The sequence below is a fragment of the Nycticebus coucang genome, chromosome 5 (genome assembly GCF_027406575.1).
Source record: "Nycticebus coucang isolate mNycCou1 chromosome 5, mNycCou1.pri, whole genome shotgun sequence".
NCBI classification, from domain to species: domain Eukaryota; kingdom Metazoa; phylum Chordata; class Mammalia; order Primates; family Lorisidae; genus Nycticebus; species Nycticebus coucang.
In genome coordinates, this window is record NC_069784.1 from 86,200,728 (window position 1) to 86,228,260 (window position 27,533).

General features: G+C 42.6%; 1 non-coding gene and 1 pseudogene across 1 annotated transcript; both read left to right on the forward strand.

The window, feature by feature from the left end:
* Nucleotides 1-809: 809 nt before the first annotated feature.
* LOC128585534 (uncharacterized) overlaps nucleotides 810-27,533 on the forward strand; it is a 45,198-nt pseudogene continuing 18,474 nt past the window's right edge.
* LOC128587008 (small nucleolar RNA SNORD22) lies at nucleotides 16,376-16,495 on the forward strand. The gene has a single exon (XR_008380444.1). It is a non-coding gene; the product is annotated as a small nucleolar RNA SNORD22 (small nucleolar RNA).

Genomic DNA, 27,533 nt, shown 5'->3' on the forward strand with positions numbered 1-27,533 from the left:
TCAATGGAACAAAATGAAAATGACTTAGCACAGATAAGTCTCAGCCAACACCCTGATCGGCCCTTCAAGCAGAACAAAGAGACAGGGTAAAATTAAATCATTTTATTAGTGACTCCAGGAAGTGGATTAAAACACTGGGGGGGGAAACTGAGTGTCTGATTAATATGTAGTTTACATGTTAACTCAAAAATATTTGATGTCAGGGGAGGTGCCCAAAGCTCAGTGGGTAGGGCGCCGGCCACATACACCAAGGCTGTTCAAACCTGGCCCGGGCCTGCTAAAACAACAATGACAACAACAAAACATAGCTGGGCATTGTGACGGGAGCCTATAGTCCCAGCTACTTGTAAGGCTGAGGCAAAAGAATTGCGTTCACTGTTCACAGTTCACAGCAACCTCAAACTCCTGGGCTGAAGTGATTCTCTTGCCTCAGCCTCCCAAGTAGCGGGGACTACAGATGCCAGCCACAACGCCCAGCTATTTTTTTGTTGCAGCCATTATTGTTGTTTGGCAGGCCTGGGCTGGATTCAAACTCGCCAGCTCTGGTATATGTGGCTGGTACCTTAGCCACTTGAGCTACAGGTGCCACCAGAAAAATATATTTTTAATGAGAGTAATTGCTAAGAGAAATTTCTTTTTATATTTATATACATATAATTATTTTCCCTTCCATACATTTTTAAAGGGAAGTGATCATGAAACTCCTTTAAGTTAAATAAAATGACTTCAATTTGTATGTGAAATTTCTGAACCGCCTTGAAGTGAAAGGCATTATTAAATCTCTCTGCTGCTAAAGTTACAGCTATGCGATGACGCTGCTGTTGCTTGGCTTGGATGATGGCCCCAAGCCCAGTGACAGGAATCCTGTCCTGACGAGACCGGCCTACTTGTCCTTTCTGCATCTGAGCCGCCTGCAGATCAGGGAACTGCAGGTATGCAGCTGACAGCCGAAATGCCTGGTTGTCTAGAAAAGGGCTGTTCTGCTATTGCAATAGCAGAGCATTTTTAAGCTTTTCCCCTTAGTTTTGAGGTTTTTTTTAAACATGAAATCAGCCCCTTTCTGGGCAGTTTCTTCCTTTCTCCACAGTAGGGTTGACCTGCCATCCTTAAGGCTCTCATCAAGTTTTCTCCGTAGGGCGGGGCAAGGCAAAAGACAGGCTCCTGATTCTGTTCTTTCTTTGTTTCAGCGCATCTGCTTAGGAATTCTGAACTACTTCAGATCTGTGTGAACCCTGACAATCAACGCTTCGGGCCTTACCTTGGTTTCAGGGAACCTGGTCCCTACCAGAGAAGCGAGTTCCTGGGTAAATATAGCCAAAGGAGGCGTGGGCACCTCGCCTGGCCTGGAATCTCACCACTATGTCCACGGGACACCCGCTGAGCGCTTGGTGAGCCATCCTGCCGCGGCTTTCTTCCTTGATCCTCGGGTCTCCCAAGCCACCCTCTTCTTAGCACCTGGAATCAGTTAATGTAATAAAGTAACAGGTGGGAGTTTCTTAAGAGAAAATGGCTTTAAAGAAATTGTAGTAAAAGGGGAAATGGCTTTTAACCACAAAACCCCCACAATGCCTGCTTGAGATCAAGACACAGGCAGAGAGTACCCTGAAATAGGATTGGAAGCCATGATATTGGGGAGCTCTTTCAGAATACGAGGGACAATTTCTGTTATCCTGGCCTGAGAACCACATCCTTTCAGAGAAGACCTTGTCAGACCCACCTCAGCATTACTAGAGATTCCTCTTTACCTCTTGCCTGCTTTCTAAGCCCCTAATGCAAAAAAAAAAAAAAAGTAGACTAAACAACAGATGTAGTATGGTGCCCCATGATCGCATTCATGTACACAGCTATGATTTAATTAAAAAAAAAAAAAAAACAGGTGTAGAAGAGATTTGAAAAAGCTGAACAATAAAAAAATCTTTTCTCTCTCCTCCCCCCGAAAACCTACTTGCCACTTGGTGCTCTTCATGTCTCAGGAACATGTTTTTCTATAAAGTCTATAAATTTTCAGCCCTTCTTAACAAAAGCCCAATAAGACAAAATTCATATGAACTCCCCTTCGTTGGGAATAAAGCTGAGAATGCCTACATTTTATTGGCCTATTTTAGACACTCTTATAGTATTTCAGTCTCGACCCTCTAGAAAATTTATTCTTGGAGATAATGTTAATATGAATTTTATCTTCTCAAAAAATTTAGATTAACAAATGTGAAAAATAAAATCTATGTAGTTACTATAGCAAGTCTTTTTCTTCTTTTTTTCTTTTGAGACAGTCTTATTTTATTGCACTCGGTAGAGTGCTGTGGCATCACAGCTCGAAGCAAACTCAAACTCTTGGGCCCAAGCTCTCCCTTGCCTCAGCCTCCTGAGTAGCTGGAACAAACAGGTGCCTGCCACGATGACGGATTTCGCTTTTGTTCAGGATGGTCTTGAACTCCCGAGTTCAAGTGATCCACCACCTTGGGCTCCTAGAGTGCTAAGGTTACAGGTGTTAGCCACCACGCTGAGCCCAGCAAGTCTTATTCTAAGCTAGTGTGATTTCTGACTTAGGCCTGCCATGGTTATAAAATCTTACAGTTAACTGCCATTCGTGTGCTCACAGTCCAGAGCTGTACAGTCCGGTGGAAATATAATGCAAGCTACATACAGAATTTAAATTTGTCTATTGGCCAGAAAATAAGAACAAAGAAACATGAGATACGAGTTCTAATAATATGTTTAGCCCAATGTATGTAAGATGCTATTATTTCCATGTGTAATCGTTACTAAGAAGTCATTATAAGATAGTATGTTTTATATGGGCAGATTCCATGTTTTATATGGGTAGTATTTCCATGCGTAATCATTACTAAGAAGTCATTGATAAGATGTATGTTTTATATGGGCAGCACATTTCAGCTTGGAAAAGCTGCGTTTCAAATGTTCACTAGCAACTGGTATCAAGATGCTGCCATACTGCACAGTTCAGCGCGAGCTGCTTGGAAATGTTTCTTCCTTCCCCAACCCAGTCACCTAGAGCCCTTCCTTTCTATCCTTCCCTTCCCTCTTTGATCTTCTCCCCTAACAAGCACTCCCAACTCCTGTCTCCTCCCCACTCAGACTTCCTCTTACATATTCCTCTACCCTGCTGCCTTCGTCCCTTGATCCCAGCTCCTTAGGCCTAGTTTGCCCCTCAGTGGAGCTAGAGAGGACGGTTCAGCCACGTTAAAAACAAACACACCTATAAAACAAATACCTTTTTCTCTTGCTAGTGTTTATCCTGCACATATAGATATGTTGGATCCTGTGTATATATACATATGTACGTTATAATGTCTATTAGCATATCGATATACCACTGCTGTATATATAAAAAATATGGGGCGGCGCCTATGGCTCAGTCGGTAGGGCGCCGGCCCCATATACCGAGGGTGACGGGTCCAAACCCGGCCCCGGCTGAACTGCAAACCAAAAAATAGCTGGGCGTTGTGGCGGGCGCCTGTAGTCCCAGCTACTCGGGAGGCTGAGGCAAGAGAATCGCTTAAGCCCAGGAGTTGGAGGTTGCTGTGAGCTGTGTGAGGCCACGGCACTCTACCGAGGGCCATAAAGTGAGACTCTGTCTCTCCAAAAAAAAAAAAAAAAAAAAGTATGTCTATATAATGTCTATTAGTGTAACAGCAGCCATGTACAGAATTTTTAAAATATATATATTTTTTATTTATATATATATGTTTTTTCTTTTACCAACAAGCCCTCTCTCCCACCCCATCCCTGTTTATTCTGGGGTGAGGTGGAAGTGACAAATACTATCCTGCCCCTTTGTAGGAGGAACTTCTCAGGAGTAATGCAATATTACTTTCCTGTGCCCTCATAAATTACAGGGATTACAGCACCCTGAAAAGCTCTCAGCTGCTATTACTTTAGTGTACCTTGAGAAAACTGCTCAAGGAAGTGGCCTACTGTCAGAGTCTTTAATAGGACCATGGGTTTAGCTATACCCCATGGGTGTGGTCTTGTAAGCATTCCTACCAGGATTTCTCAGCCTGGTTGGTGTGATCCTTTCCTGCGCAGGGATGGCAGGCACAGGTGCTAATCTGTCGTGCTGATCTCACCAGCCCCAGCACCAGGCCTGCTGGCAGCAAGAGAAATACCACAATACCGCAACGCAGAGACACTCCTAAGATGGAGGCCCCTTTCCTTTCCCTGGGCCCAGAGTATTTGATCCCTTGAGGAAAGTCTTGGGCTAGTATTAACAAATGTTCATTCCACAGTACCCAGCATGAGTTCTAGGCAGAGAAGTCAAGTTTGATTCCAAAGTTTTGGCCTCAGGATTTGAAAGGCTTGAGTTGTCAACTGAGATATGGTTGAAGCAGATTTGTTAGGAAGACCAGTATTATCTCAGTTCAGAATGTGAAAAGTTTGAGATGCTTATGAGATGTTCCGGTGGCAAAAGGACCAAAAGGGCAAAAGAAGTAGAGAGTTGGATCTATTCCTTCCATGTAGTAGGTATATAATATGTTTGGTTGATGAACCATGTACATGAAAGTGTTTTGCAAAGTATATCATGCTGTTCAAATGCAGAACAATTAGCAAACTAAGAGAACAGGCAGAGGATTTTCTTTTTAAAAAATTTAAAAGATTGTAGCCCATGGATTGAGTCATTCATCCAACAAATTTTGATGGGATTTTTGGGCTGAACTATCATTATCTTAAATTAATGTAAGATGATTTAGAAAAAAGTAAACTAGTCAGAAAAATATTATCTATATTACTAAAATGCCCGAAATTCACATTAACAAGTGATGGCAGAAGCTAAGGTTGAAAAGAAAGAATGACGGGCTATGGCCTTTCCTACAGTTACTATATTCAGCAAGGAGTTACCTTGACTTCAGTTAATTTTCAGACTTGAAAATACATGAGTCATTCCTAAGATCATATTATTTTATACCCAAACAGGTAATTATTGCCTTCCCCTTTCTGCTACTGCTCCAACCATAATATTGAAGGATCAGTTCTCTAGACCACAAAACTTTTAGCAGGAGGGCTTTTCCACATGACTGTGAGAACAATTAAAAAGGAAATAAGGAAACGGCATAGTGACTGGGCCATAACCCTACATGAAGCAATTTGGCCATCTGATCTTGGAAGTGCATCTCCTGTGCTGCCAAGAGCAAAGTCTAGCAGAAAGAGAAGGAACGTGCATGCTTATATGGAGATCTGAACACTGGGGCATGGGAGGGGAGAGTGAACCATGACCATTTAAACAGACGATGGCATTTGAGTAGGCAAGTTGACAATCCTATTGTTTTCTATCAGCTTCGGAATCCAATCTATTTCTTGAAAGTCTTGTAAAATTCCTCTGAACAAGAACATTTGGAAAGGTCTTTTCCAGTAAAGTGGATAAAGTATAACACATTAAATTGCCCCTCTTTCCTCAAAGGAGAGCTCCTTTTATATAATGAGACAGGTGCTGAACACCAATAGCAGCCAGCGTGGCCATTTATAAATTTAAGACTATTTAATTTCTGAATGCAACGTGTCATTTCCTTAGCATCCTTTCTGTTTTCTGCTGGTAACCATCATTTTGAAAGAAATATAATTTCACTCTTAGAATTCTAGTCAAAGGAAGCTCTTAGTTATTAAAAACTTTTATGACTAAAGAATAACAAAAAGCAAAATGAAACAACATTCTGCTAGAGGAACGCCTCACTATGAGATATCTTTTTGATGAAATATTATGAACCATTGTTGTCATTTAGAAATGCTCACACTTTTACTTATTAGAAGGCTTTTAACTTTCTGCTTGCATGATTAAGAATCTAGAACATAACAGACATAATGGCACATAAAAGTCGAACTTGATACTGTAAGCACAGGCTTTTATAAGAATGAATAGATGTGAGATGAAAGATTGGGAGCCATAGTTTAAATGACTCATAAATAACAAATTGGAAAATCAGATTGTTTTTCTTAAAATATACAGACATATATATTTAAGAAAACAGAAAATAATAGTGCAGGCTGATTGCAGTGGCTCACACCTATAATCCTAGCACTCTGGGAGGCTGAGGCAGGTGGATTGCTTGAGCTCACGAGTTTGAGACCAACCTGAGCAAAAGTGAGGCAAAAATAGAAAAATTGAGGCAAGAGGATTGCTTAAACCCAAGAGTTGGAGGCTGCTGTGAGTTATGACGCCACGGCACTCTACCCAGGGCAACAGCTTGAGACTCTAGCTCAAAAAAAAAAAAAAAAAAAAAAAAAAAGAAAGAAAAGAAATAGTGTTGGTGAGGATATGGAGACATTGGCACTGTTGGTGGGAATGTAGAATGATGCAGCCACTATGGAGAATGCTATAGAAGGTCTTCAAATTTAAAAATAGAGTTACCATATAATCCAGCAATTCTACTTCCAGGTATGTACCCCAAAGAATTAAAGTCAGGAATTCAAAAGATATTTGAGTGCCTATATTCACAGTAGCCAAAGGTGGAAGGAATCCAAGTGTCTGTCCACGGATGAGGCCAAATAGATGTGTAGGTGCTATGGAATATAAGTCAGCCCTACACAGGAAGGAAACTCAGAAACACGTGCTGCAACATGAATCCACCTAGAGTGCATTATGCGAAATGAAATAAGCCATCACAAAAAGACAAATATTGCCTAGGTCCATTTATATGACCGCCCAGAGTAGTCAGATTCACAGAGATGGAAAGCAGAATGGTGGTTTCTAGGGGCTGCATGGAGGGAAAAATGGGGAGCTATTGTTTAGTGAAGTGGTCCCCACCCTTTTTGGCACCAGGGACTGGTTTCATGGAAGACCATTTTTCCGCAGGTAGGGGTAGAGGGGAATGTTTTCAGATGATTCGAGGGCATTACATTTATTGTGCACTTTATTTCTATTGGCATTACATTGTAATATAAAATGAAATAATTATACAACTCACCATAATGCAGAATCAGTGAGAGCCCTGAACTTGTTTTCCTGCAATTAGACTGTCCCATGTCAGGTGGTAGGAAACAGTGACACCCAAAGGGTGTTGCTCATGTCTATAATCTTGTTTTGGTGGTTTGTCACTGCTGAAAACCCTGGTTCACAAAGATAGGCTGCTGGGATGGAAGCAGGCTTTTCAGTGCTTTTGTGGCAATCTCAAGATATTCCATCTTGACTTCAGTCTAGAACAGATGGACATTTGAAGTTGTTTCAAACTAAATTTTAAGGCCACCGCCATTCGAAATCTCAAGCAATTGTTCCTCTTTTAGCACAAAGTGATTCACTTGGCTTATTCACAAGTAGGTCATGGCTCCATTCCTTCCCAGTTCAGGGGTCTTGGGCCAGGAAATAATGCTCAGACTCTTTAAAGAACTGAGACAGGTGATCACGCACTCGCTGGGAGAAAGGTGGTCGTGGCTCAGTCTCTTTCAAAATCTCTGCTAGTGTTTGAAATGTGTAGAAAATCCCAGTGTCCACTCCTCACCCACATGACTCTAGTTTAACTCTGAGTGCAACCACTTTACCTGCTGACTTGAACACAGTCGTCATTCTCCCCAGAATTGACAGATTGAGTTCATTGAGCAGGTTGAATTCGTCACACAAGTAAGCAAGTTTTGCAACCCATTATGTGTCACCGAAGTGTGCTGGCAGTGGTGACTTTTTTTCTAAACTTCTGGAGCAGCTCTCATAACTCAGAAACTCTGGCCAGTGATCTGCCTGTAGAAAGCTCCCTTGTGTCGTAGAGAAGCCCTGTGTCCTCTGCGTTCATCTCATAGAGCTGCCCAGACAGATGGGCATGTACCTTAATGTGGTTATTAATTTTAATCACATCCTGAAAAATGTTGTTTAGTTCTGGTGACATTTTTCAGCTTGCCAGTGTTTCTCTATGGATAACACAGTGCGCAGACTCACATTCAGAATCAACCTCCTTAACCTGAGTATTGAAATGGGAAAGGCGTCTAGTCATGGTGGCTATTCTGTCCATGATCTACTGACACAAAATGACCAGTTTGGTTTTCCTGATGAGTAGCCACTCAAAGCCTTGACTTGTATTAGTTCTGCAGCTGTGGTGATAGTTGGCAACAAAAATGGATGTAACATATCCTATGCACATTCTCCTGAAAATATAGCACACAAAAGCAAGCATTGTTGCCTTATTGTCAACATTGATGCACTCATCCACCTGAATTGCGTACCATACGCAATTAATCCATTAATCCTCTCTAACAACTGTGCCTCAGAATCCTCGGCTGTTTCATCAATTCATCTAGTTATGGAGCTAGAAGAAAGAGAAACATGTGCCACCTTTTAAACTGCTACCTCCCCTAAAAGCTCATGGAAAATGTCCCCAGCAGCAGGCTGGATCAACTCTTCACCAATAGTAAAGACTTCTCAGCTTCAGTGATTGGTTAGCCACTAAGAGTGATGCTCTCACTGCAGACACAGCTGAGGAAGGGGCGGCCTTCCATAACTGCTTCTGTTCTTCACATTCATGTTTTTCCTTTTGAAACCCCCCAAAGCCTTGTCTATTGATGCTGGGTGGTTGGTCTCCATGTGGCAAAGCAGTTTGGAAGGTTTCATGGCTTCGTTGGGTAGCGGGTCACCACAGACTATACAAAGTGGGCTGGAGAATGTGAATCACCTGTTGCCAGGAAGTGGGAATTTAAGTGGGACTCTTGATATTTTCTCTTAAATGCAGCTCTCATTTTGTTGGCAGTCTTAGAGTCTCTGATGTGTCATCATTGGGTCCTTTCCTCCTTTGCAAAGAAGTGCTGCAGCGAGTTTGTTTCTTTTTTTTTTTTTTTGTAGAGACAGAGTCTCACTTTTTATGGCCCTCGGTAGAGTGCCGTGGCGTCACACGGCTCACAGCAACCTCCAACTCCTGGGCTTAAGCGATTCTCTTGCCTCAGCCTCCCGAGTAGCTGGGACTACAGGCGCCCACCACAACGCCCGGCTATTTTTTTGGTTGCAGTTCAGCCGGGGGCGGGTTTGAACCCGCCACCCTCGGTATATGGGGCCGGCGCCTTACCGACTGAGCCACAGGCGCCACCCGAGTTTGTTTCTTAATCACTGTTGTGAAGGTAGCTTCTGAGATTACCAAAGCTGTGACTGAGACGTGTGCACAGTGCAGGAAAGAGGCACAGATGGAAGTGCAGATAATGTAATGGGTGGCCCACACGTGGATTAAAATAAGTGTCGGGGTCTGACTTAAAGCCTGCCACCGGATGCAGCTTAATTGTCACTTCCCACTCACTGATAGGGTTTTAATATGGTTTTGATATGAGTCCACAAGCAATCGATTTAGTATGGTCTTCGCGCAGTCAAACCTCTCTGCTAATGAGAATCTATATTTGCAGCCACTCCCCAGCACTAAGTCATTGTTTCGGCTCCACGTCAGATCATCTGGCATCAGATTCTTTTTTTTTTTTTTGAGACAGAGCCTTAAGCTGTTGCCCTGGGTAGAATGCTGTGGCATCACAGCTCACAGCAACCTCCAATTCCTGGGTGTAAGCCATTCTCTTGCCTCAGCTTCCCAAGTAGCTGCGACCACAGGCGCCCGCCACAACTCCTGGCCATTTCTTGGTTGCAGTTGTCATTGTTGTCTGGCAGGCCCAGGCCAGATTCGAACCTGTGAGCTCTGGTGTATGTGGCTGGCACCTTAGCTGCTTGAGCTACAGGCACTGAGCCAGGCATCAAATTCTTATGAGGAGCCTGCAACCTAGATCCCTCACATGCGCAGTTTCAGTAGGGTTCCCCCTCCTGTGGGAATCTAATTCTGCCACTGCTCTGACAGGAGGCGGAGCTCAGGTGGTGATTGACCAGCCGGGAGCCTCTATAAATACAGGTGAAGTTTTGCTTGCTCATGCTCACAGCAGCTGGCCTCCTGCTGTGCAGTCTGGCTCCTGACAGGCTACGGACCATTACTGGTCTGCAGCCTAGGAGTAGGGGACCACAGGTGTAGTGGGTACAGATTTTCAGTTCTGGAAGATGAAAATAATTCTGGAGACAGATGTTGATGATGGTTGCACAACAATATGAATGTACTTAACGTCAATGTATGTGTAAATATGGTCAACTTTATATGTATTTTCCCATAATAATACACACACATGCAAAATATAAAAAACAAAGCCAATGTTTCCTAACCTTCTTTTCGTGATGGCGTCCCCCACAAATACTCTTTTTATATTTCTTTTCTTAATACCTCCTAAGAAATGTTAACACAGAGATATGCCATATATTTGTTTATGTACCATTTGCATATATGCATTTTGTATATAAAAAGAATAAGGGTTTTTTTTTTTTTTTCCCTCAAGAACCACCCTGGGCATCAGCATCCCAATATAGAATGTCTCTGTTAGGCTTAGTGATATAAAATTAGAATTTATGAGGGAAAAACATAGGAGTTTTGACTGGTATATGTTAAAAGTACAGGTATATATCCTAAATTATAGACTCAAAGAAACCCATGTGTAAAAGTATCAAGAACCATTCATATAGTCATATGTTGATTTATCGTTTTTTAAATTTAACATAGTTTCTAAGCACCTACTATGTGTTAAGCCCCGTGCTAAGCCATGGGAATACAGCCGTGAACGTAGACGTGTTCTTTGACTGTACAGTACTTTCTAATTCAGTGAGACAAATATTGGTCAAAATTACATAAATAAATGTAAAGCAGTGACATAAGTTCCTCGAAAGAGGGATAGGCAGCTGTTTGGTGCTGTAAAGAGGCACAGGTGGGGAAGTTTCTATGGAAGTGATGATTGAGCTGCAGCTGGGAGATGAAAAGGGAGACCTTTGCACAGAGTGGGGACAGCCTACACAAAGGACATGTGGCCAGAGGGAGCACGGCACCCACAGGACACTGAAAGAAGACAGGAGTGGCTGGGACACAGCAAGTTGCATAGACCGTTTGCAAGGACCATTGCATACACACTGTCTGTTACATAGACAGTGATGTAAAATGGAACCACCCTTGGCGTTATTGACTTTTGTGGCCTGGTAATTTTTTGTTTCGTGCGGTGTCCTGCACCTCAGGGATACTGAGCAGCTCCCATCCTTGGCCTCTACCCACTAGATGCCCCAGCATCAACTCCCCTAAATTGCAACACTCAAAAGTATCTCTAGACATGGCCAAAGGTCCTTTGGTGGCAAAATCACCCTCAGCTGAGAAGCACCGGGGTAGAGGGAGGGAGGCACATTTGACTTTACCCTGTTTACTTTGAGGACAGTAAAGAAGTTTGAAATTATAGTTATTATTAGAATACTGACTTTCAGGAAGTAGCAGATCCTCAGTTATCTAAGAAAAATGACATTATGCTTGAAACACGTCTACTTGTATTGGTTTGCTCTTTAAACTGTGAGCAATGGGAAGTCTTTTAAGGAAGTTAAAGGTGGGGAGGGGATGACATGATCAGAACTGTGTTTCTAAAAGCTCCTGTGTTCAGCAGTGAGAGAGAAGAGGGAGCGCCCAGCCCTGGGGTACATAGATAGAACAGTTAAGAGGCTAGACCAGTTGAGACGCTCCCAGACCGGTCCTTAGGAAACATAATAACAGCTTGCAGTAGGGAACTAAGTGGTGAAAATAGAAGTGGATGGATCCCAGAGATGGGACTTGGTGATAGGTTGGACAAGTAGAGTGAGCCACAGGAGATATTAGGAATGATTCATTCTAGAGGAAGTGGGTGCATGGTGGTGCGATTTAGTAAAATGGGAGAAGACTGGATTATTTGATTACGTTAATTTGAGGGGCCTTTGAGATGTTCAGGGGCAGATGTCAAATAGGTTCTTGGGTGTGTGAGTCTCGAGCTCTATGAGGCCTGAATTGGAAACATAGTTGGGGAGCAAACGGTCTACAGGTGGTAATCTCAGCTGTGAACTTCTGTGCCACCTCCTAGGGAAGGAATAGAGGAGGAAAAGATGAGGATCCAGGATTAGGGCTTGAGTGTGGCCATCATTTCATGACCTGATAGAGAAAAATACACTTCATGATGTCAGACAAGGAATGGCTGGAAAGTTGGCGAGATCCAAGAGAATGCGGAGTTCCATGTGCCCAGGGAAGAGGGAGAGTCAGGAAACTGAGAGCACCGAACTGTGTCAGATGAAATAGCTGAAGAAAGTTTGCTGGGTGTAGAGCAAGGGCCAAAGTTGGTCTTAGCGAGTGTGGTTTGGTGGCTTGATGCGGATAGGGCCCAGGTGGGAAGGGGGGGAAGAGTGGGAGGTGACGAAGTGGAGACAGAGGGGACAGATATTGTCCTGGGGGCTGACCTGTGAGGGGGAGGAGAGACGCAGAGTGGAACCTGGGGAAGGATGTGAGGAGGTTTTAAAATGGAGGGACATGCTCATGTTCCAGTGCCAGGCGAAAAGGCAGCTGCTGAGATGAGATGGGCCGGAGGAGGAGTCAAAGCGGAGTCGAGGGCCTTAGAGAAGGGAGCAGCATCGCCCTCCGCTGTGGGCAGGAGGAGGAGAGGCGTGAGCACAGGGGGGTCAGGGTGGTGAAGTGGAGAAGCTTCTGCTGAGAGTGAGGGGAGACTGGGCCCGGGAGGGAGGGAGTTTGGAGGCTTGGGGAGAGGAGAGAAGGAAGTTTGACCTTGTAATTATTATTAGAGTACTGACTTTCAGAAAGTAGCAGATCCTCAGTTGTCTAAGAAATATAACATTATGACTGAAATAGTTCTACTTGTATTGGTTTGCCATAACAAAGTGCCACAAACTGGGTGTTTACAGCAACAGAAATTTTTCCTCTCATGGTTCTGAAGGCCACAAGTCCGAAGTCAAGGTGTCGGCAAGAGCGTGCTTTGTCTGAAGGCTCTAGAGAGAGCCCTCCTTGCCTCTTCTAGCTTCTGGTAGTTGCTGGCAACCCTGGGCATTCTTTGGCTTATGCTGTAATCTCTCCCTCTTCTTCACATGCCCATCTCCCCTTTGTGTCTGTCTCTAAATTTCCTTCTTTATGTAAGGATGCCAGTCATGGAGGTAGGGCCCATCCTGACGCAGTGTGACCTCCTCTTCACTTGATTACATTTGCTGAGTTTCTGTTTCCAAATAAGGCCTCACTCACAGGTTACATGAATTTGGGACACGATTCAACCCAGTCCGTCGCTAAGACATGAGACTATGCTAATGCAGTTTAGAGTACTTACAGAACTAAAACAAAAATGTGTTTAACAGCTAATAGTTAGGAATCTCCAGTGCCTCACATGCACAGTGTCACTCACCCCACAGCTATTGTCATCTATGAGGTCTCCTCTGTCTCCACGCTCCAGAGGAGGAAATGGAGGCGAGAGTAAAATCCTGGCAGAGTCGGGGTGGGAATGGAGCCATTCCAGCCCCAGAGACCACTTTCAACACTAGGCTGGGTTGCCTGCCTTTTCCTAGTTACTACCAATTTAAACAGAAAAACAAACGTGTCAGCTGGTTATCCACCTCAGGAGCTATCTCTCCCTGCCAATGTTCTTTGTTAAGGTATTTCTTTGTTAACATGTGTTTTCTGCACACCGTTCTGTCCGCATCCAGAATGCTTACAGCCGTGTGCTGACAGCCCGCCGTGTGGGAGCTGAAGCCTGCTTCTCGGTCCGTGTGGGCTGGCAAAACACAGCTCACCCTTTCCAGTAACTGCTGGGCTTGGCTTTCTTTCCCCAGGTCCAAAGCGTCCAATTCATGGAGTTCTCGGAAGTGGAGAACCAGGATGACTTCTACAGAGTAGGAGCAGGCTGTGTCCACACCCAGGACCAGCAAGGGGTGTATGTGATGTATGACCAGGTGTTGAGTGATCTCAAGGAGCTGGAGGCGGAGCTGCTGCTCGTGGCCAGCCATTACATTGAGAAAGAAAAGGGTGAGAAGATCTTTTTTTGAAGGTTTCAAATGTGCTTTATTTCTTCAATAATACCATATTTTCATGGGTACACAGTGCTTTTACTTGGCATCAGTTATGAGTTGGTTCTGAAACAATTCAGTATTACACCAGCTGAGATGATTACTGATCTCTCCACTCCTTTGGGGTGACTCTGCCAACAGGGGACAGGTTCCATTCTATTCCAATTTGTGTCACTGCATGTGTCCATACAGCAGTGCAGAAAGCGGCTTCAATGGCTAATACAGCATTGCCATATTTATCATGAATAATATGATATTATTTCTCGTGGCTCACCCTTGCCATGTTTGCTGAATGTTTCAAACTTGGAGACCACTTAGTGCGTTCTTGGCCAAGGGACACATGGTGAAATTGAAAATGGCACTGCAGCAACTCCAGGTGCTGCTTCAGTGCAAATTGACTTCAGGAACCCTTGAAAAGGGTGAGAAGATCTTAGAAAATCAACTGGTCAAATAAAGAAAAAATACCAAGGGCTCGGTTTAATGCTCCCCACTCCAACACATAAACACATATCTGAAAATTCAGTAAGTATATGTCACCTTCCATCCCCAACACACACACACGCACACGCTTTAGAAAAGACCCAGTTCTGTTTCCAGCTCAAGCCCCACTTCTGATGGAGACTGTGACTACTCAATAAGGGCTCCACTCTGATTCTTACTGTTGTTTAGACTCTGCTTGTTGGCCATGGGCCTTCCTGTGTCACCCACTATGAACAGAGGATGTGGTGCAGGGCCCTGAGCAAGGCAGAGTAAACAAGTTAAATGAATGACTTTAAAAAAAAAAAAAAGCAATAGACCCACTCTGGGAGGCAGAGGTAGGTGGATTGCTTGAACTCGGGAGCTGGAGACCAGCCTGAGCCAGAGCAAGACCCCATCTCTACCCAAAAGAGAAAAACTAGCTGGTCCTTGTGGTGGCCACCTGTAGTCCCAGCTACTGGGGAGGCTGAGGGAAGAGGTTCACTCAAGCCCAAGAGTTTAAGATTGCTGTAAGGTATGACTCCAGGGCACTCTATCCAGGGTGACAGAGAAAGACTCTGTCACTCTATCTCAAAAAAAAAAAAAAAAAAAAAAAAAAGGCAATAGACCTTGAGGGAGCTGCATTTAGAAGCAGAGACAGCCTTTGGTTCCTAACAGGAAACCTCCAGGATGCAAGAAGTTCTGGCTAAGAAAGCGCCAGACAAGCCCCAGAAGAAGGAATGGAGAAATCATTATGCAGGGTAATCAAGTAACCCATAATCTGTATTTTCCTTTCCTTTCCACATCGGTCAAATTTATCCAATTTTAGAAATATGTGAGGTAAGAACATTCTTTTGGAATACTTTGACAGCATTAACATTACATTTAGAAAGAGCTTAGTATTTCTAGACCCATTGCAATACCTCAGGGGAAATTTAGCAAGGGTTTGTGCTATTTTGTAACATATGTAGACCATCATTAGGCATAATTCATGTTTATATTGTTACAAAATGCTGCTCAAAGAAAGTATGACAACTAGCTTTTCAGATCCTGGGCAGAAGCAATTTATTATAAGATTGAACTCTGTCCTCTCTTTGCCACAACCATTGGTATCTGGATCATGGGGTATGGCAATGGCACCAGCCTTCCAGGGCATTTAATTTCAGCTCCTAGCTTTTATCTTTGCTGGTTATCCTACATACTAATGCATCATTTTTGTCCATATTGATTTGTAATACCATGTAACTATTTCTAGTTGGTTAGAATTTAATTTGATTGAAACACTTAGTCAATGGTCATTTCCCCACATGTGCATCTTTCAATTGAACTAGTAAATATATAGTCATCCATTGTGAAACTTCCCAACTGCTGCTGGGGAAGTTCCTAATCAAACTTTTGCTCTTTCTTAGTACCCATCACGCACTTGCTCTGTTGCCTGGGCTAGAGTGCAGTGGTATCATCATTGTTCCAGCAACCTCAAACTCCTGGGTACAAGCCTTAGTTTTCTGAGTACTGAGACTACAGACATGCACCACCATCCCTGGCCAATTTTTCTGTTTTTGTAGAGACAGGGTCTCTCTCTTGCTCAGGGTGGTCTCAAATTCCTAGTCTCAAGCAATCCTCCCACTTCAGCCTCCCCAAGTACTAGGATTACAAGTGTGCCTGGTCTGATAATTAATAAACTCAAACTTCAGTATTTGAAAAATTTCTTATTTTCAAATATTTCATTCTGAAATATACCACTTAAAAATGTAAAGCAATAATGATGCTGGTTGTGAAAAGTAACATTAGCTCATTTTTCTTACTCCGGGATCAGGCGCACGTTTGAATAGAAGCAGAGCTCCCCTTGGAATGCTCAGCTCAAAGGACCTCACTTCTGGTAGGGTGGGACAAAATATGTCCCTCTGCAAAGCCAATATGGAAATGATGGTCCAGCATTTCATAACCCTTCCTGAGGAATTCAACTGCCTACCAGGGTGAACACAGATTATCCTAATGATGATATGTTCCTCTATCTTGGAATGCCCGCGGATCCACCCAGGGTCAGACTCCTTATTAGTTGCAGTTGCCAGGGTCCGGTGCCAATGTGAGCAAGCATCCTATCTTACCCTATGTCATAGCCCGGGAGCCAGTAATAAAGAATGCACTGGGGTAACTGGGAGGATGAGAACTTATTCCATAAGGAACTGTCTGAGGAGCATCTTCTTTCTGAATACCATTGGGAAGGCTTTGGAGTTGAGAGGGACTGTTACCAGAAACCTGCTTGTTGGCACAAAGGTCTAGCATCTTGTCTGGAGCCCAAGAATAGATCTGAGAAGGAAGCTTAGCCCTCTTCAACCCTACTCTGAAATTAGAGGTCTGAGGAAAGAACAAGGTGCATATAAATGCGAAACAAGCACTGGCTTTTGACATGAGCAGCAGTAAGACAATTGCAAGTCATCAACACCAGACTCCCTCACTACAGCTTTAACTGGGCAACAGACTGATCTAACAATATTCCTCCTGAGAGACCAACTATGGACTGCTGTACATTCGAGTGTCTTCATGCCCCTGATTGACCTTCTGGAACCTAGTTGTAATACATTTCAACATTCGTTTCCACCCCTGAGTATGGATTATATGTGATACGCAGGAATAAAGCTCTCCATTGCTACATTTATAGATCCTCATTTTTTAAGTGGATAACTTAAGAGACCATCAGAAATGGAATTCTCTAAGTATTCTATTGTACAACCTAGCTTTTTGAGCTAGTATACAATAGTTTTAGTCTATTACATAACAAAGTTGCTTTTTTTGAAAAAAAAAAAAGAAAAGTAACATATCATTATTAATTTAAGTTAGTAATTAACACAATTAAAGAATATCCTGGAAAAATTTTGACTTGCTAACATTAAGGGAAATAACAGGTTAAACTGAATTTGTTGTTAAACCACCAGGGACCTGTTTTTATAGAAGAAGAAATGTGTGCTTTGCCTTTAAATTGTAGGTTTGAGAATATTTTAGCATAGATTTCTTGTTAACTGAATTTTAGGTTTATTGCTAAAATTAACCTTTAGAACTAAAATTAGAAAGCAAAACACAAATTCCTGTTGACTTAGAGATCAGCAAGTGAACTTAGGGCCTAGACTTTGCAAATGTTTCTTTAGCTGATTCTTGAGAATCATAGTGACCGGTTCAGTATCTCTCTTCCTGAGACGGAGGTAATGAACCCTGAGAGGGGCACATTTCTCATTGGAGCAGCTTCTTTGGGAGGCCTGTGTCTAACCATCCCCACCCCTTCTCCCCCAGGTCACAGAAAGGGCAGTGAGTCAAAAAGTGGCCAGGACAGGGGATGGGCCCATGCAGATGTGGACGGATTTGCCGTGTTGTGTGACATGTGGACTTGGGAAGCAGCTCTTCTGGAAAACAAGTGGCAGGTATTTTTGCCTAAAAGATGAGACACCAGTTAAAAACCATTCTTAATTAAATCCGATACTTTTTATTTTTGTTTCTGTTGAATCCAGCGGGACTTTCAGAAAAGCTCTCAATAAAGCCAATCATTATTTTATTTAAATAATCTCAGCGAATCATAAGGTTGTGATAAATTTTATTTTCTTACCTGTGGTTTCTCATAACAAAAAAGAAAATGGGAAGGGCACAGTTTTATCCTGTGGGTGTAATTTGTTAGAGGGCTTTCTTACAATCTGTACGACTTTAGAGAGAATGGATAATGATTCCATTTCCACTCACTGTGCAGTCACAGGGACAAGCTTCATTTTGCTAATCACATATAAACCAACAGACCTGATCATGACCTTCATACCTAATCACGACCTTCAGACCTGATCATGGCCTTTAGACACAGACAAACGGACTGACCTGCTCATGTTGGTGGGTAGAAGCAGTTGGGCAAGGATTGCAGGGTACAATAAGTTATGAGGGTGAATTTAAAGCAATGAAACGGGTTATTAAGTCATTGCTGTATCATGAGTGGTCCAATAATACGTGAAACACTGTAGGTGCACTGCTCTTTGTGTCCTAAGCATGGCTGATCAGCCCTTCCGATGATCACCAATTACTAGGATTTTTTTCATGAAACATTACGTATTTACTCTGCCAAGTACTGTTCCAGGCATTAGAGACATTCAGATAAATAAGAGAAGATGTTTTCTATCTTTAAGGAATTTGCAGTCTATAAAAATTGATCTAATGTCTAAGTAAAAATTATAACCTAAAGGCTAACAGCCTACAATTGAGGCCTATTCAAGAGCTATGGGGACTCCACAGAGAGAGGGATTTGTGTTGGTGGGGTGGGGATTTGGGACGAAGGAAATGCTAGGATGTCTTCCCACAGAAATAGGTATTTAATCTTGTTACTAAAGGATGAGTTAGATGTTGTCTGGCAGAGAAGAGATTCTTAAGCAGGGGAAACAGCATTAGCAGTGTCAGAGAGGTGGAAATGGAAATGGCCAGTTTGGGGAAATGTAAGAAGGGTGCTGTGGTGGGGAGGACAAGGCGTGATGGAGACGAGCTACTGGCAAGAGCCTGCTGATCATTTTAGAGTTTATGTAATAGCAAAGAAGAGCCATTAGTGAGTTATCATGGTGGAGAAATGTATCATAACTGTTTATCCAGCAGCGACCTTGGGTGCCAGTGTGGAGAAGGGACTGGATTAGAGAGGCCCCTGGGAAAAGTGCAGTTATTGCCACAGTGACCTGATGAGCTAGGCGGGGACCTGGACTAAGGATGTGGCTGTGGGAATAGGAAGGAGACGCAGAATGGAGAAGTGGAAAAAGGGCAGGATTTGAAGTGGGCCTGGATGTGGAATTAAATATGGGTGGAATTAAAATGACTTCCTTAGGAAGAGGCCACGCAGGAGGAGGAAGAGAGTCTTTAGAGGATGACACAATATTGACTTGGGGACAACAAGGCTTGTGAACAGCAGGTGCTGCTAAAACCCAGGTGTGAGTGTTTGGTTTGAAGCTCAGGAGCAGGTATGAGCTGAGCCGTGAATGTGGAAGTTGAACCACAGTAATGAATCAGAACAATGGGGAAACACCTGCGGTTAAGGGGCTAGTCATGGAACAGGAAGGAGCAGTTACATAGACTGGAGAAAAACAAAGAAGAAATAGTATTGTGAAAGCTGATGGGCAAAGAAGTTTTAATTAGGAGAGGGTGGTTACAAGTGTGGAGTGCAGTGAAACAAAAAAGACGACTTCTAAAAGCCGAGCAGACTGGTCAGGCGGTCCTTGGCAGCTTTGTAGAACTCTCTCAGAAGAGTTATGGGGGTGGAAACCCGGCTAGATGCACTGTGATGTGGTCAGAAGATGGAGAAGTGGGAATGTTTCCTTGAATTGTTGTTCTAGTAGAATAGATAGTTCACCGTTCCATCTACTCTCTGGTCAGTTGCTCATAGAGATCTAGGTTACCCAGTGTTTGGAAAACTACTAGCTGGGCTGAAAGGGTGTGAGGCTTGGACTTTGAAAACATGTTCCACTTTTCAAAGATAATTGGTCTCTACAGGGCTTCTCTGCAACCTCAGTCTGCCAGTTAGAACCTTACTTTTATCAACTCAGTACATGAAAGATTGAGATGCATGGTGTAGCCCTGGGAGGCTGTACAAAATGTGAAGATAGAATCCCTAAGTGGCAGGTGTATTGATCCAGGCATGAATTTTAAACAGCCTCTCTTTTCTGTATTCTCTCCCTACCTCCCTTTCGATAGACCTCCTGTGGAGGCTCTCAGCAGGATTGAATGGCCAGAGAATACAAGGGCAGAAAGGGTCTGAAAAACCAATTTCTCCTACTTTAGCCTAGATTTATTTGATGCTAAGCATCAAATAAAGTGGAGTAGGACTGTCCACTAGTTTCTTCTATGGTGAATAAAACTATTTTAACTTAAAAACAATTGTTGAAAATCTCTCCTTGACCTGAGAATAAGTTCCCTACAGAAACTGAGCTGTCTGGGCCCAAACTGTAAATTATGGCCTTCTAAGTCAGAAATTCTGTCAAAAGAACCTATTTTTAATGGATAAGCCAGATTGCTATCTGAAGTACAATTGTTTTTCCCTAGTACTGATTCTACTGCCAAGTTCCTCAGCTGTTTTTGATTGTTAAATATACTGGTATCACTAGAATTGAGAATTTCTTGAACATATTGGGTTCTTTTAAATCCTTAAAATAACCCTGTTATATATGAAGGCTCAAAGAATTAGAGCTAGTGTGAATTTAGCTGGATTAAGGGACTCAGAGAAGCCAGGTATCAGCTGCTCCAGCTCCGAAGTGACACTCTACCATCTACTAATTCTTTTTTTTCTTTTGCTCTCTCACTCCCTTTCTCCTTCCAAAGACGTTTCAACCACAATTGGCCCAATCCTTTGATCCCCATCTGCTAATTCTTTCAGCCACAATTGGCCCAATCCTTTGATCCCCATCTGCTAATTCTTAAAAGGATTACATTTAAAGGATAATTTCAATTAGTGCATGCAATACTAAAAAATTTTGGATGCATAATTCCTTTGAAGAGAAAGACTAAATTTCTGTGACAAGTTTGGTCTAGCAATGATTTTCTGTTTTGCACTTTCATTTGACCCAAAATACTATTTTAAAAAGGTTTTGGTTTCGGGGGCGGTGCCTGTGGCTCAAGGAGTAGGGTGCCGGTCCCATATGCCGGAGGTGGCAGGTTCAAATCTAGCCCTGGCCAAAAACTACAAAAAAAAAAAGGTTTTGGTTTCTTTTTTTTTTTTTTAGATAGTCTTGTTTCGTCAGCTTGGGTAGAGTGCTGTAGCATCATAGCTCACAGCATCCTCAAACTCATGGGCTCAGGAGAGCATCTTCCCTCAGCCTCCTGAGTAGCCGAGACTATAGGCTCCTGCCATAAAACCCAGCTAATTTTCTTATTTTTAGCAGAGACGGGGGTCTTGCTCTTGCTCTTGCTCAGGCTGGTCTCGATCTCCTGAATTTAGGTGATCCACCCGTCTCGGCCTCCCAGAGTGCTAGGATTACAGGCATGAGCCACCTCATCTGGCCTTAAAAAGTTGTTTAAATCCCAGAAACAACAGCAACAACAAGTTTAAAGTAAAAATAATATAAACCAGCAAGGCCTGAGGTTATTTATTTTGCCTGTTTTCCTCTTTTCTCCAGTCTGTGACGCCTATCAGCATGCCCCACGTGTTACTGCGCCTGAGAGTAGGCCCTTGACACACACAAGTGACATTTGACAGTCTGGAAAGACTTCTTATACAAATATCAGCCCAGAGTTTAAAGAGAAGTGGGCCAGTTAGCAAACAGATAATAAATAGAACCCATGAGGCAGAAAGACTATGGTCCCACCCCTGTTGGGAAAGAATTTGTAATAAAAATTGTGCAACTGCCCATCTGAGAGCTGCTGGAGGTTGGGCCCAAGGCTTGAAGAAGCTTCATCAATTTAAAAAGAGAGAGCTATGTTTTCCTTCTCAACAGCTAAGGTTACCAGATAAAACATAGCAGTATTTGTGACATACTAAAACACCATTTATTACTTATCTGAAATTCAGAATTGACTGACAATAAAAATGTTCCACATTTTTATGGACTAACTCTGACAGCTCCATCAACAATGGCAGAGAGCACAGCACTTCAGTGTGAGCCTGTGCAGGGTGTCACCAAACTGGACTCAGCAGCGAAAACCCTCCCCCTAACTCTCTGCAAACTTCCTCTGCCAAATAACCAAACAATTGGGATCTTTGTACAAAAACAGGTCAAGAAAGTATAAATGCTATAAACCAGCTCCTGGGATTGGTCTGACCCAGCCCAAAAGGTTCAGGTTAGTCCAGAATGGGTTAGGGAAGTAATTGTTTTTTCCCCAATCTCCACCTGGGGCTACTGAGTGACCCCCTTCTTACTCCATCTATTCTAGACAGTCCTCCATTTCTGCTTTATCTTTTGCTATTTAATAATTGTTATGCGAGAGTAGAGTTCCGTATACATAACAAGGTAATTTACATCAGCCTGCTTGCTTCATTTTCCTCAGGGCTCACTTAAGGCAAGGGGACCTCCACCTTCCTTCACCCGGGCTCTACAAGTGTGACTTTCTAACCAACCTCGGGAACATCTTCTGCAGCTTGAACTTTCAGCCTCCTCTGGTGCTCTCCTTTTCAGGCTAAGGTTGACCTAAGACCAACGTTGCCCAAAGGTCATCCTACAAAACTGGGTGCTAAATAAAATACCCAAGGCTCTTCCTTCTTGAGCCTTAGCATTGGACCCTCTCAATAAAGTAGCATTTGATCAACCGTAAAAATAGATGGAGACCTTACATCTTTTGTATTCACACATGGATGGAGTTGAAACACATTCTTCTCAATAAAGTATCACAAGAATGGAAGAACAAGTATTCAGTGTACTCAATACAAAACGAAGCCAGTAGATGATCTGACTGACATGCCCACATAAGAGAAAAAACTGAACTCAATTCAAGATGGGGGAGGGAGACAGAGAGAAGAGGGGACAGGGGAGGAGGTAGGGGGATGGGTGTGCTCCCACTTAATGGGCACAATGTAAGGGTGTATGGCACATCTCCTGGGGATGGGATACAACTACAACAGGGACTATTCCTAACAAAAACATTGTAACCTAATTCTTTGTATCCTCAAATTAATCTGAAATAAAAAATAAATAAAGCAGTATTTGATCCCCGATGTGCTCTTCATTCTCAAATGTTCAGCTCTCTTGTGTAGAGGAGGAAAATCTTTCCCTCTGTCTTCTTAGATTCAGTGCCTGGGCCATGAAAACTAAACGTACCAAAGATAGATGAACAGGAGAGAGGGTTTATTATGTCCCACAGTGATCAGAACTCCTTATCTTGTTCTAGGATCCAGTTTGGTTTCCAAACCCAATCTCAGAAGGGCTTTTTCTGCTCAGCATCAGGACTAATCACACACAAACAGAACTTACACACAGACTAGACATTCCTTCAGCTCGCAGACAAATGTCAAAGCAACATAAAAAGGCATCTCTTTCTGAATTCCCACGCTAAGAATGCTCTTCAACTGTTCGTGTCTGAAAGTTTTCTTCAGTTTTTAGAAAAGACATGTGAACTCCACTAAAACAGAGGCTCCGTTGGGCCCATGCACCCATCATGCTTTTGAGAGCTGGGTGTATTTCCACAGCACTTCCCAGAGGAGTCCAGTCTGGGATAAAACATTTTCTATCCAGGAAGCATTTTCCCCCGCAGTCTTCCATTCTGCCACCCCCGTCATTTTTATGGAGGTGAAATTAGGGCAAGCTATTTAAGATAAAAGGGTCAGAAACAGTGCTGAGGGTGTGGCTTTGGTGATGGAATGAACAGAAGGAGGGGAATGGGTCCTTGAAGAAAGGAGATTAAATATATTGGATGAGTGTGTTATCTCACTGGAGCATATAATTATCACACATTCTCAGATGTTACTATTATAAAATGCTTGTAATATTTAGATAAATTAATATTTTCTTATATTCATTATCTCATTATAAAGTTATGATTTCTTTCAAGTGCATTATTTGAAATTTATTTTATTTTCAAGTGTGTGTATGAATTTTGCTCAAATGTGTACTTATAATATTCCTTGTTTCTTGCAAAACACATGCTTGATTGTGTAATTATGTTGAGAAAAATAGGATTCCCTTAGCTGCAAGGTGTACTCTACCAAACTTAGTGACAGTCGTCTGCCTCAAGAAGCAGACAGATCTATAAGATGCTGACTGTCTTGTTTAAATGTTTCAGGGTCCATCAAATAACTGGCTGCATAAAAAAAAAAAGAAGGTTAAAGGTTAAATATATTTGATGAATGTGTTATCTCACTGGAGTATGTAATTATTACTCATTATGTTATTATTATATATTATTACATATTCGTTGGCTTTCTTTTTTTGAGACAGAGTCTCACTTTGTCACCCTTGGTAGAGTGCCATAGCATCACAGCTCACAGCAACCTCAAATTCTTGGGCTCAAGCAATTCTCTTCCTTCCTCCTCCCCAGTAGCTGGGACTACCGGTGCCTGGCACAACACCCAGCTATGTTTAGAGATGAGATCTTGCTCTTGCTCAGGTCTCCAACTCGTGAGCTCAGGCGATCCACCCACCTTGGCCTCCCAGAGTTCTGGGATTACAGGCATGAGCCACCTCGCCCGGCCTTACATATTTGTTTTTCATTATGTAATCCCCATTTTATTCATGAAGATAAAAGCAGAAGGGCAAATTCAAGCCCTGTTCTGGCTCCAAAGCATGTGTCCTTCCCCTGGCCCTTCCTAATTCTGTGCGTGCGTTTACTAATTGCACTGAGCCGCACTGGTGCCACACGTGCCCACTCTGGGTCCTCCCTCTCTTTGCTAGGCCCTAGGGCTACCCCCATTGCTCCCTGACTATCAACCTTGCCTCCAGCTCCTTGACAGCTACTTTGAAGCCTACCAGCATACACTGGACCCTGAAGAGAGCGCTGCTTTGGCGCAAGTAGTGACGGACATCACGCACCCGCGCCCGAGGTTTGAGCTCAGCCACCCTTATTTTATTAAGGCCTACCAGGATGAGTGTGTCTGCCTGAGACTTCACCTGCAGCTACGCATCCTCAACCAGCAAGTGAGTACAGATGGGTTTTGAAACACTACATGTGGGAAAAGGGAGGGAAAACCCCTGCCAGAAAGGAAAATAGCGTGTTTTCCTACCGTCACAGAACTGGATCCAGGTTTTCTAGGGCAGCCTGTTCTACATGTTTGTAAGCTCACTTGTATTGTTGACTCACTAGTGTAACTATGGTCTTAGAGGAAAATTTCCATCCCTAGTTACAGTTAATGGTCCACAAGGAATTGATGATCTCAGTTTTCATTTTATCAGAGTTCACCAGTGGTGAAAGAAGAACCGGTGATATATCTTTTCGAGACATCAATGTATAAAATCATGTTTATCTAAAATATTTGTGATTATTTTTAGGACACCAAAAGAAATTATCACATTGTATGTCCTCTAGGGAAAAGCTAATGGTATGAAGCAAACAGGGGACAGAGGATTGTTCCAAACTGGTTGGATTTTTTTTTTTCATATAGTGCATTATTTAACAGACGAGAAATTTTCTCTTTCACTTCTTAAAAATATCTGAAGCTGGTTGCCTTCTGGCTGGCTAAGACTGAGAAACCAGTCTGTCTCCTGCACACGAGCCTTCCGAACAATGTCTGGGTGAAAAATTAGTGAAATGATGAAGAGATGCAAAGAAATGAAGATCCTTCTCATGTCAAGGTTCGTAACTCATGTCCGTGGGAAAGTTTAACTTTTCTAATTTTAACATTTATGCTACATTTTTAGATAGAGCGTCAGCAGGAGTATGTCCAGATGCTTTGGCGAGATGATCATCTAGACAATAGCAATAAATTTGGACTTCCCCTTAACATAATTTGCAAACAGCTTATTTTCCATCAACAATAGCTAGTAAGTTGGTGTTGTCTTTAGAAGCTTTACACTTAATCTTCCAGCTTAATTAAGGGTATAGTGTTAAATCTAAACATGACACTAAAAGCACTTTTCAAGTATTTGGGGAGATACAAGAAGTAGGCATAAAATCCACAAAGAAGGGTTTTCTCAAATATTGATATCTTTTATAAATAGATACAAAAGATATTAATATAAATATATTTGTTTGATTTGTAAGTAATAAAAAATAGGAAGCTAGATTTAAACTTATGCCAGTAGGTTCAAGATCATCATTCTTTTCACAAGTCCTTGGCGGGGGGGAGCAACTTCTCTTGAAATGCTCCTATAGAATTTAACCAGAGATATCACACAAGCCCACACAAATATGAAACTTGAATGTCCTTAAAAGTTTCTTAGAAAGACACTTCTTTGTTCTAGCAAGTGTTACTAAAGAGGTTTCTGCAGACCTGCCCTGTGACCCTCTTTTAAGGAGCAGAGTTAAATTTCCTGAGCCCATTCAGAGAGGTCATAGGCCTTGTCACCCACTCAACCTATAGCATGACCTTTGGGGTTAGAGGAAACAGGGAAGCAGCTATGACACTGGGGACACACAGGGTACCCTAGAGCTAACAGCTGAAATTTTTATCCTCATTCGGGGGGGAAAGAGCCCTGGGCTTCCAGGCACACAACTCTGCATTTTCTCCGTAGACTTTTCTTAAGACTGAATTCTTCTCTGCAATAAATTTAAAGACACCAGCTGTGTGTGTGCAGCTTGCTATGTGAGAATCTACTATTCAGGAAATGGTTTTTGGCAGAACAGGCTACGGCTATACGGATACTAAAACCTGCCAGAAGAGTCTCAGAGGGAAATGTTATTTGCTTGGCGAGATTCCTTTCCAGACGTTGGGCTATAGTTTTTAAGATCTGGAACTAAGATCCAGATCTCATTTGCATAGATTTAAAGGGAAGTGTTCTGTTCTTCAGCTCTTTGTAGGTACAGAAGGACCCTTATCTTGAGCTGTATCCTTTATTTCTAAAGGAAGAGCCGACATGGATGAGCATTTTATTGTTCTGGTCTCATACATTTATAAAAAATGACATCCTTACAGCCAATGTGAATGATTCCAGCAGTTGTGTACAGAATTTTAAAAATGCTCTTTGTCCATTAGAATTTGGGAAAACAATGGATAAAGATTCAGGTGAAAAATAGAAACTAATAAGTATGGAAATTATTTGTTTTTTATTTAGTCACTTTTCAGTTATTTTATTTTCAGATATTTGACAAAATATTTGTAACTGAAATGTTGACAGTTTTGCTACATATAGTCTTAGTCTTGTTCTTATTAGGCTTTTAAAATATACCCTTCTATCTTTAGTTTGAAAGGATTCCCATTCAAGCAAAGAGCATGTTGTATAACCCAGCAGTTTTCCTAGACAGACTTTGAGGTCCCTCCCAGTTTATAAAATCATGCCCCGTACCTATAGGAGCTGTTTTATTGGTCTACAAAAATATAAAATTCAAGTATCTTTAGAAACAGGTTAAATTCTTTGTTGTATAAAATTGCCGTTCATTGTTCTTCTTCTTCAAGCTCAGCTTTGAAAAATGTTTATCTGCTGGAGTTCCACCCTTCCCTTGGCCTGGCAGCGCTTATCCCCGCAGCCCTGGAGCATGTCCAGTGCGAGGCCCGCCATGCCTGCAGACCCATGTCAACCAGTGGCCTCGCCAAGCTAGATCGACATGTCCTATGGCTAGCACTTGACCTGTGGCTCACACCACCTAACCCTGAGGCTGGGTATAGCACACAGCTCCAGAAAGACATAGGTTCCTTCCGAAGGGGGTAGTT